Source organism: Pinus tabuliformis, chromosome 5_2 (assembly GCF_031772625.1).
Source record: "Pinus tabuliformis cultivar Carrire ecotype Pingquan chromosome 5_2, CPIR1, whole genome shotgun sequence".
In the NCBI taxonomy this organism is placed as follows: Eukaryota; Viridiplantae; Streptophyta; class Pinopsida; order Pinales; family Pinaceae; genus Pinus; species Pinus tabuliformis.
Genome location: NC_142306.1, coordinates 1060940396 through 1060950664, shown reverse-complemented (window position 1 = coordinate 1060950664; position 10269 = coordinate 1060940396). Strand labels below are relative to the sequence as shown.

The 10269-nt window shown below is 40.6% G+C and overlaps 1 pseudogene; it reads right to left on the bottom strand.

The window, feature by feature from the left end:
• Positions 1 to 211: 211 nt before the first annotated feature.
• The window catches only part of LOC149162892 (malate dehydrogenase 1, peroxisomal pseudogene), a 60914-nt pseudogene continuing 50856 nt past the window's right edge, over positions 212 to 10269 (bottom strand).

Below are 10269 nucleotides of genomic sequence, written 5' to 3'. Positions count from 1 at the left end.
TCCAATTAGCCCTCTTCTCACCCAACTCTTGTTTCACAAACAATGTTCTTACTATTAGATGAGGTACAAATACAATTGTGTGAGCTTTCAATATGTAGGGCCTGAAATACTTAACTGCCTTGTATACTGCATATGCTTTTTTATCAATAGAAGGATAATTTAATTCAGGACCTTGTAGACTAGCAATCATAAAAGAGATAAGCCACTCATTTCATTCACTATCTTTTTGAGCCAGTACGACTGCAATTGACAAATCTGAAGCAAACATATAGGGCATAAAATATTTCCCATAATATGGAATGAAGAGTGTAGGTGCATTGGCAATAGCCTTCTTAATATGAGAAAAATCATCCTTTTCCTGTTTATCCCACCTGTATAGTAATGCATCTTTCTTTATGATATCTTTTTTGAGTTTGACTATCTGAGCATAATCAAAGATGGATTTTCTCAAGAAATTATTTTTTCCTGAGAAAGACTACATGGCTTTCTTATTCACCAGGAACAGGATTTGTGTGATAGATTTGAGCCTCTCGGGATCATTATTGATTCTGCTCTTTGCTATGATGTGCCCCACTAGGATCCCTTCAGATACACCAAAAACAATCTTCTTGGGATTAAGAGAGATGCCATACTCTCAACACTGCTCGAATATCTATTTTAGATGACGCACATGATTTGATATTTTCTTGGAGAACATAATAACATCATCCAAATAAAGAACAATGTTGTGATATATCAGGCCGTGAAATGTGGCATCCATTGCTCTTTGGAAAGTCACACCTACGTTCATAAGTCCAAATTACATCCTCTTAAAAGAGAATGACCCCCATTTGACCCGTAAGGTAGATTTCAGTCAATCGGGTTCCACTACTAGCACTTGATTATAACTTGAGAAACCATCTAGTAGGAAAAACATTTCAGACCCAAACACTCTCTAGAGTATTTGCTCCATGAATAGCACTGGATAGTTATATTTATCATAAGCTTGATTAAGGCGGTGGAGATTTACACATAATCTTATATCTTGAGACTTCTTTCTGACTGGGACTAGATTGAAAACCCATGTAGAATGTTTGACTTTAAATATTATCTGAGCATCCAATGACTTTCTAAACTCCTTATGTATAAGAGGTTCTAATGTTGGATGAAATTTCCATAGTTTCTGCTGGAATGGTTTCACCCATTCTTTTATAGGGACGATGTGCTGAATAATAAGAGTGTCATAGATCTTTAAATCATTGTATGTCCATGTGAACACATCACGGTACCTTTTGAATAAATGGATAAACACTTGTTATTCCTATGGGGAACAATAATTACAGAGGTTCACGTACTTTAGATCTTCGGGAGTTCCAAAATTGGCTTGTTTAGATGCTAACTTTGAAATCTTAGTATTAGTTGGCTCTCTAAATCAGTTCTTCATGTCATACAATTTCTCCTAGGAAACTGCACCTTTAGGCATATTGTTTCTTTTCATTACATTAGATGCCTCCTGTAGAGCCTACTCATACTCATCCTTCTCTATGGAAATATCTTTGAATATGTCAGCATTAGCTAGAAAGTGCGGTATTTGTTGGTTGTCATTGAAAATGCGCAGGTTAGTGACATTGTCTGTCACAAATGGTTTATATATAATTTCAACATAAAAACCATTTTTCAATGGCGACATCCAAGTGACTGCATTTGCTAATACATCTGCTGCAACATTTTCAACTCTATGAACATAAACAATATTGAAATCTTTGAAATGATTGATCAAACACCTTACCTCCTACTGGTAGCTTTTAAGATGCAGTGAAACAAAATGTATAGTATCTCGTACCTAACTAGTGACCACCTCTGAGTCACCAATTAACTTTAGAATTTCTAGCTTTAGGTCAACAAATTTATTTAATCCGAGTACAAGTGCTTCATATTCAACAATGTTATTAGTGCACTCGAACTCTAGATGGCATGAAAATATGTACTTCTTATTATGTGGGTCTGTAAGAACACAATTTTTTTGGGAACCATCCTGTGTCTTTGAACCATCAAAATATAAAGTCAAAATATTATGAGGTACTAAAATTCTTCCTATATGAATATTACTATTATTATGTACATCTATATTACATGTTTCATTTGCACCATCTGAATAACATGGAAGGAGATCTAGTCATGTGTCTGGTGGAATGAGTGATGGATGTGCCTAATAACACTTGAGGTAGGTTTCAAGAAAGCAATTACAAAATATCAAATAAGAAAAAACAAGAGGCTTGTTGTGGCCCTCCAACAATGTTACAATTTTTTCATGTACAACTTAGTGTTTACTCAAATCTAACTATTCCTTCCCTTCTATGGAAGCCACAAATGTGACCAACATGTTGCAAAATATCACTGTAAGTTGTTAGACCAGTCTCTGCTAAGTAATACACCATAGGCTTCTATTATGTCCACAATTACAATATTTATACATTAGTGAACTCAATCATCTTTTGATAATATGATAAGCACATTCTTAAGCTCACCAATAGCACAGACAAGAGACCTGTCCAATTGAACAATCTGTGCATCATTTTTTGTTGGAAATAATATTGAGAAGGGGGGGGGGGGGGGGGTGAATCAGTATTATTCAACTCAATAATCTTTTTCTTTTCATACTCAAATTTGTATATGCTACTTCCATGTGGGTAACCTCCATGTACACGCAACTATGCTCAAGGAAACAAGCGTATATCGAGCAAACTAATGATTCAGTTCACTCATCATATGTTGATCTTTAATCTGTGCATCAATACTTTATTAAGCATTAAACAGTAACCATATGCAGTTAATAACAGAGTAAACCATCACACATAAGCAACACACATGAACACCAATATTTAAGGTGGAAACCTAATGTGGGTGAAAACCACCTACTGTTGTTGTCTCTGTCTTCCTTTAATAATAAAAAAATATGTTTACAACAATGTACTGGTGCAGACTCATACCAGTACGCAGGCTTCTACCTACATAAGGCTACAACTTTCTCTCATTCTCCAGCTTCTACTGTAAGGGAGCTACAACCCCCTAGCTCTTATACTAGCCGATATGTTTACTAGTACGTAGGCACTGATGTATAGAAGGCTACAACCTTCTCTCTTCCTCCAGGGACCTCGTTTCATAAATTTTCAGACTGGATACTCCTAGAACACAACATCATACTCTGAAGGCCACGTTTCATCCAATTTTCATACTGGACCCATAAAAAACATTGAAGCTCAAAATCAATTACCACTGTAATACAACCATCAACTACATCTGCATCAACTAATCACTGAAACTTGATCTGAATCAACCAAACTCAATCAATCACTGACAACCTTTGAACCTCTGACACAACTGAATCAATCAATCATTCATACTTTAGCCAATCAATTGCAACAGATAGATCATTGTAACCAGTTCACAGATCTGAGTTACATTATCATTCAGAATCAGTTCTAATCTTAAAACCATGCTTCAGAGTGTAGACACTATTTGGCAGAATCCAACCTGCATGTATACGCAGCTTCCTTGAAGTAAACCAACGTGTAGATCTGCAAACACTTTGCTACACTTCCAGACTTCAGACATAATCACACATAGAGGATAAAACATGTGTTAGTGATCAAATCTAGCCCATCCATTATCAGATCATATAATGATAGGTCATTATGATCCTGATCCATCATTAGATTTCATCCATCAACACTAAAGCGAATCACAATCAACTAGTCTGAATATGTAGAATACCGTCACCAGAAAACAGTCACCAGAACATAATGTAAAACCCATAACTCTGCATCAACAACCAGAACCAATTGCAACTTCAAAAATCATAGTTCATAAGGTATACTCTACTTAGATGTGTCGAACCTGCATGTATACGCGCTTTTACCAAGGTCAACTAGCATATACATCTGTAAACATTCATTCATAATTTTGCAGCTATTCCAGACTTTAGTTATAACTAGATCATAATATTTACAGATTGACACATGAATTAGTATACAGATCTAAAATAAACATGATCAAACCATATAAAGATTATTCATTCCAAGCCTTAAGATCCTTGTTACACAGAAATTTGTCACCATTGGTCACTGTCCCTGTTACCCCTTTCCCGTACTTTGGAGGACTCATTCCGGGACCTATGAGCAGTGACATAACTTAAAAACACTTGCATTATGTTCCCCTAAGTATGTACTTCATGTTCCCTGAAGACACCTCCTGCAAAATATCCCTGAAAAGTGCTATTTTTCCATTAGCGCGGGTCCACAATGTACTACCCGCGCCAATCAATGAGATCCTCAAAAGAGGGTGCGACCATTGGCGCTCTGTCTTAAAACAACACCCGCGCCAACCAAGTTTGGTAAAGATTTTTGACAAACGTGCGCCCAGATTTTTTTTCCCTTCAAGTCATGAAGTCTTTTGAGGATAAAGCTCATCTTTTAGATGTCGAGAGTCATCATCTATCCTTGACATCTATCCACAGCGGCTTTTTGGAGATAATGCCAATCCATAATGGGTGTCCTGATGCATTGTATCTTCCTCCCCTTCTCCATCTATAAAAGTCTGTCCTCATGCATTTGACAAGCTAGTTTTTGAGTAATGCTAGTTGTGATAACGCTTGTCTTGAGTGATAGTAAGAGTCTTGAAGCATAGGGAGGTTATGCTGCCGGAAGTCTGAGAGAGAGAAGGTCTATTGCAAGACATACATAGCTGCTCGCCCAGCCAGAGGAGAGGTTCAACGTCAGAACCTTGGTTGTATCTTTCTCTGTTGATTATTCATTAATAAACGACTATCATTATGGTTCCGATCTTACTGTTCATTATGATAATGTTTGATCTATTTCCTTTCTGACTGATATATAGTTGTATTTTAGTGGATTTTATGCTTGTATTCGCTTCGTTCTTTGCATGTGCAGGTATCCATTCGCGGAGATCGTGAGGATCGTGACCTGCCGAAGCAAGGGAACGGGAGTATCAACTCTTCTACGACATTAGCGTTGGACTCCAGGTTGGTTCTCATAATCCACTTTCAGTTTGCAACTAGGAACTTGCATGGTAGCGTGAATTGATTGTTGCTAGACCCATTTTGGGCTAGTGGGATCGCCTCTGTCCGCAGAGGGGATTTACCTCTCCAACAATTTGGCGACTCCGCTGGGGAGAAGCTATTTGTTGTTTGATTCATAAACCTTGGACGGAGTCTGAAGCGCGGCTAGGCAGCCTTCGAAATGCTATTGCTTTGCATTAGCGAAGTATATCAACGCCACTTCAGTCAATCTCCGGTTTGGTTTATGAACCGAACAGCTTGGAGTTTGTCTTGCATGTTACTTTTCTCTTGCCTGCTTGCGTAAATGAGCTTTCTGGGTCAGTTTTAAAGTTGTTTCTTGCTGTTGGATCTGTCTGAATACTGTCGACCAGACCCTGGACTGCTTGTTTTATTTTTAAGCTAGCAAACTGTGTTGGCGCGTTTTTCTACCTGACAGTCGCGCCAGTTGGCGCATGTTGCACAAAAGCAACTCGCGCTAATTCCTTAATAGCGCTAGTTACAGGCTGACAGTCGCGCCAGTCCTGTAAACTTTGCCAGTGTGTTTGTTGGAAACTTTGTAAACTCAGATTTCTGTCTTTTCTCAGCTACTGGAGTGTATCAGAACTCTGTTTGACTGGTTTTTACCGTTATCCTTTGGGTGTTTGCCTATTTCCATCGATTTTATATCCCAGCCCTAGTGCATCTAGTGGCTTTGTATATCGAGCCTTCTGTGGGAGGTTTCAGTTCTTTGATTGTCCAGTCAACTTTTTGGTTGTTTTCTACACTTGTCTAGTGGTTGTCAAAGCTTATTATTCTGTGCTTCGAGCAATTCACCTCTAGCTTGTTTGGATTTTTCTTGGCTTCGTTTGAGCTTAGATCACATGGTTCATTGAGGTCTTTGCGATTTTCCTTGTTTTGACAGTTCATCTTGGTGTTTCAGACTTGGTTCTATTTGCATTGAGTGAAATTTGTCTGTTTATGCTTGTTAATATCTCTTGAGATTTGTTAAGTGCATTATGCCATTTAAAAAAAAAAAAACAAATGATCTTTTTGCATTATATTAGTTAGCATTTATTGTTATTGGCAATTAGTCACTTTTAAAAGAAAAAGAAAAAGTTTCATTTCTTGCTATTAGCTGCATTAGGATCTTTGTTGCTTGTTTGGTGTTCATTTTGTTTGTTTGAAAATCTCAACTCTCCTGTAGTTAGCATTCATTGAACGAAATGATATAATTTTGGCATATAGTTTGCATTTAGGAAGTTTTGAGAGATCACATACGGTAGGGCATGAAAATCGAAACCTAATCAAAGATCAACCATAAAATGAACTGAATGAATCTAACAACGCATTGGAACTTAACACACACATTTAGAGGTCTAGGCTAGAGACGTGTTCCGGCGTCGTTAAACCTAGTCACTGTTGTTTCACATTACGGTTGGGTGATTCCTCCTCTTGTGACTCGATAGTGGTCTAGCACGGACTGAGCTCCCACGTACCATCGCGTATATAAGGGAGACCCCACTAGGTTATCATCCTTTATCCACAGGAAGCCGTGTCTGCCGCCTTACAAGCCGTAATGCACTGAACACAGCATTCGGGAAGATTGACTGCCGTACGGGAAGTCCTTGGTTTTCATCTGATTGCCAAGGTGTATAAGCAGTTTTACGGATTGTTTGGTAAACCCTTTGCCTAGAGTCTCCAGAGTAGTCACTTTTGATCCTTTTCGGACTCCTTAAAAGAAAAGGTGCCAGTGAGCGTCTTGTCACTTCGTGCTCATTAAACATTCGAAGGAGACTAGAGTCACCTTTTTGTCCTTTTCTCGACTCTTAAAACATGAAAAGGTCAAGTTCAGTTCCTTTGTCTTAAAATTTATTCGGCCACGATTCACATTTACCCAGTTAGATCTTGTTTGCGTTAGCTTGAGTAAGGTTCTTTCTTGTTTTCAATGGCATCCTTCCCTGAGTCTACCGGCCAAGGTGTTCCCCCGGATGGAAACCCTAGTCCATTTCCTTCTTTTGGAAATGTCCATGCTCCGTATATGGCAACTTTGTCTTTGCCTGGGTTAACCATCGGTTTGCCCGTATGGTTGTTTTCAACCTCGGTGGTCCCGAGTGTGATGACTCCTGTTCCACCGTCTCCTCCACCCGAACAACATCATGTTGATTCCAAGGTGGACCTCTCCCCTTCTTCGCCTGTTTCTGCATCCTCATCTTCTACTTCACCTGGCGAAAGTCTGGATTCAAGTAACCAGGTGGCTAAGAAGAAGAAGAAGACGAAGAAGAAGAAGACTCCTAAGCGAGAGGTTAAAAGTACAACTCAAGTCGAGCCACCTTCTGCTCCTCCGCGGAAGGTCAAATTTCCTTGTAGGTTGTGCAAGGAGGACCATCTTCTTCGCGATTGTCCTGGCATTCCCAAGGTCTTAGAAGTATGGTCTCGCGATCCGGCCCACCCCTCATCATCCTCTGAAGCTCACGGCGATGCTACACTATCAGCTGGAAATGTTAAGGGAAAAGGGAAGATTCGAATCCCCTGTAGACTTTGTGAAGGCAATCATCCCCTTCACCTTTGTCCGCTCATGGATAAAGCCTCTGTTGTCTTGGAAAGTCTTACAGCTCCCTCACCCTAACTTCCCACTGGTTATCAACGTCTCTCTGCAGCTGCAGATCGTTCCCCTGCTGACAAATAGATCGACCAAGATTCCTCTCTTGTCCAGCCTCCTCTTCCCGAACCTGGCTCTGCCAAGCCTGTTCCAGACCAACCATTGGTCGGAAAGAGTGTCGACTCGAGTTCACCACCCGTCGACCACTCTGTTTCGGAAGAGCATCATTCCCATGTTCTTCTCGTCTCCTCAGATTCTCCTGAGTCCGGAAATGACTCTCCTATCCCAGCTGCTCCTGAGAGTCCTGCTTCGGTCCCTTTAGAGCAGGGGGGCAATCATACGATTCCCCCACCAAGTAGTTCAGTCATTTCCTTCGACTAGAGTCGTTTGACGACCTCCCGCCTTCCATCCCATGTGCCTTTCTGGGTTATGGTACACGCCTATAATAAGGCGATACCTGGCACTGTTTTGGATGAGGGTGCATCTGTCAGTCTTATGCCTGCCACTACTTGGCAAGCTTTAGGTTCCCCACAGCTTGTGCCAGTCGCACCGAATCTGACGGCTTTTGACGGAGGAACTAGTCAACCATTAGGGATCCTTCCAAAGTTCCCTATTACTTTGGGAGGAAAAACCGTCTATATAGACGTATCAGTTAGCCAAGGTGCTTTAGATTTCAGTCTTCTCCTTGGCTGTGACTATGTTTATGCCATGGGGACCCTTGTCTCTTCACTTTTCTGTGTGGTTTGCTTTCCACACGATGGAAGAATTGTGACTATCGATCAATTATCGTTCATTCGTCCACGGGTCCCTCCTGCGCAGTCGTCATCCCCTCCTGGTTTTCATCCACTAGTTGCATTTGCCCCACCACAGATCAACTACGTGGCCACCTATCCCGTGCATGTATCCAGCGATGCCGCCGTCGTGCACAGTGTCCTGGGGGCATTGGGTCCTGACTTCTGAGATGTTGTCCTTCCACCGGGAGTGACACTCTTGGAAGCCCCGACTTCCTATTCATTATGATGAAATTTGGGCGGAGCATAGTTCCTTTCCTGTGTCAAGCTCCTTAAAAAAAATGAAACTAGTACTAGTTGGAGCATAGTTCATTTTCCTATGTCAAGCTCCTTAAAAAATGAAACTAGGTGTCCGAGCATAGTTCCTGGTCTTGTGTCAAGCTCATTTAAAAATGAAATAAGGGTTATGAGGATAGTTCTTTTCCTAGGTCAACCTCATTAAAAAATGAAACATCTCCTCCTTTCCAAATCGAGTCTTTGATTAAGATCTCGTAAAATACAAGTCGAGTCTTTCCAAGATCTGGAAAGTGAACCTTCATTCCATCCACCTCGGGAATGCAATGAAGCTTGGGGGGCATGTACCTCGATTTGTGTCGATTTGCGTTATTATCCTGGGGGCATGCGAACTGATAACAAGCATAGTTTTTCATTTCAAGCTTGTGTAAACATGAAACCGAATCTAAGCAGAGTTCTCCATGGTTCAAGCTTGTGTAAAAATGAAACCATACCTGATTTACATCTCGTGATTGCCTTTTATCTGCTAAATTCTGTTAGATAAGCCTTGGTTGTTTCTTTCCATCGCCACCATCTCTTTGGTTGATCATATGCTCTCACTTGATTGTTTATCCTTTCCTGAGGAACCGCGGCAATGAGTGGTTTTATTAGCCAGCCTCTTAACTATTATATGTTTTGAGCAGTTCCACCATTGCCAGAACCAGTTGCTACCCTTTATACCACTCATTCCTTCAGGATGATTCGCCTTTACGCTCTTTTCTGACTCGTAAAATATGAAAAGATTGCCGAGTACTTTTCCCTTTTTGACTCGTTAAAGAGAATAAAAATGGAGGTCTACTTTCAGCTCTTTTCCGACGTTTAAAGATGAAAAGATCGCCGAGTTATCCCTCTTGACTCGTTAAACGTAAATAAGAGACGGTCGTCTTTAAACTCTTTTCCGACTGTGTAAAAACGAAAAGATCGTCGGACCTTTGTCGTTTCAGGTTCGTTAACGGTTTCGAAACGACGTGGTTTCGATAATTTTTTTACTTTTTCGGGTCGAAATCACTACTTATGAAAAGTACTCCTCGATCGTAATGGTCGGGCGGTTCTTTCGAGCATTGTTTTATACTTTTTCGGGTTCGAGAGACACAACTCTATGAAAAAGGACACCCCTGGAGTTTCCTTTTCTGTTGTCTTTTCAAACTCTCTAAACATGAAAAGACGCCGAGTTCTTCCTTTGTCAGACTCGTTAAAACCTGATGACATCGGATTCTGTCGAAATGACGCACCACAAGCATATGTTATCCCCATCAAGCTTGTTAAAAATAATTGGGGTACTCGCCAGAAATGGCGGGGGGAAAAAAGGAACCATAATTATTGTCGTGTCGGCAGTATGTCGCTCTTGAACATGGCACTTGTATGCTTTCATGTCTGGGTGGGGATATCTCATCTCATTTTTCACTTGCCTCCGTGGACTTGGGTAATCCTATTTGACCTCTCATCTGCTCATTGCCTTGTCACCATGACCTCTGATCCATTGATGTCAAATACTGCCAATTCCACTGTCGTGCCACCAATATGTTCAAGAGAAGTTGACCTTTGCAAAGAAACAACCTCCCTCTGATAGC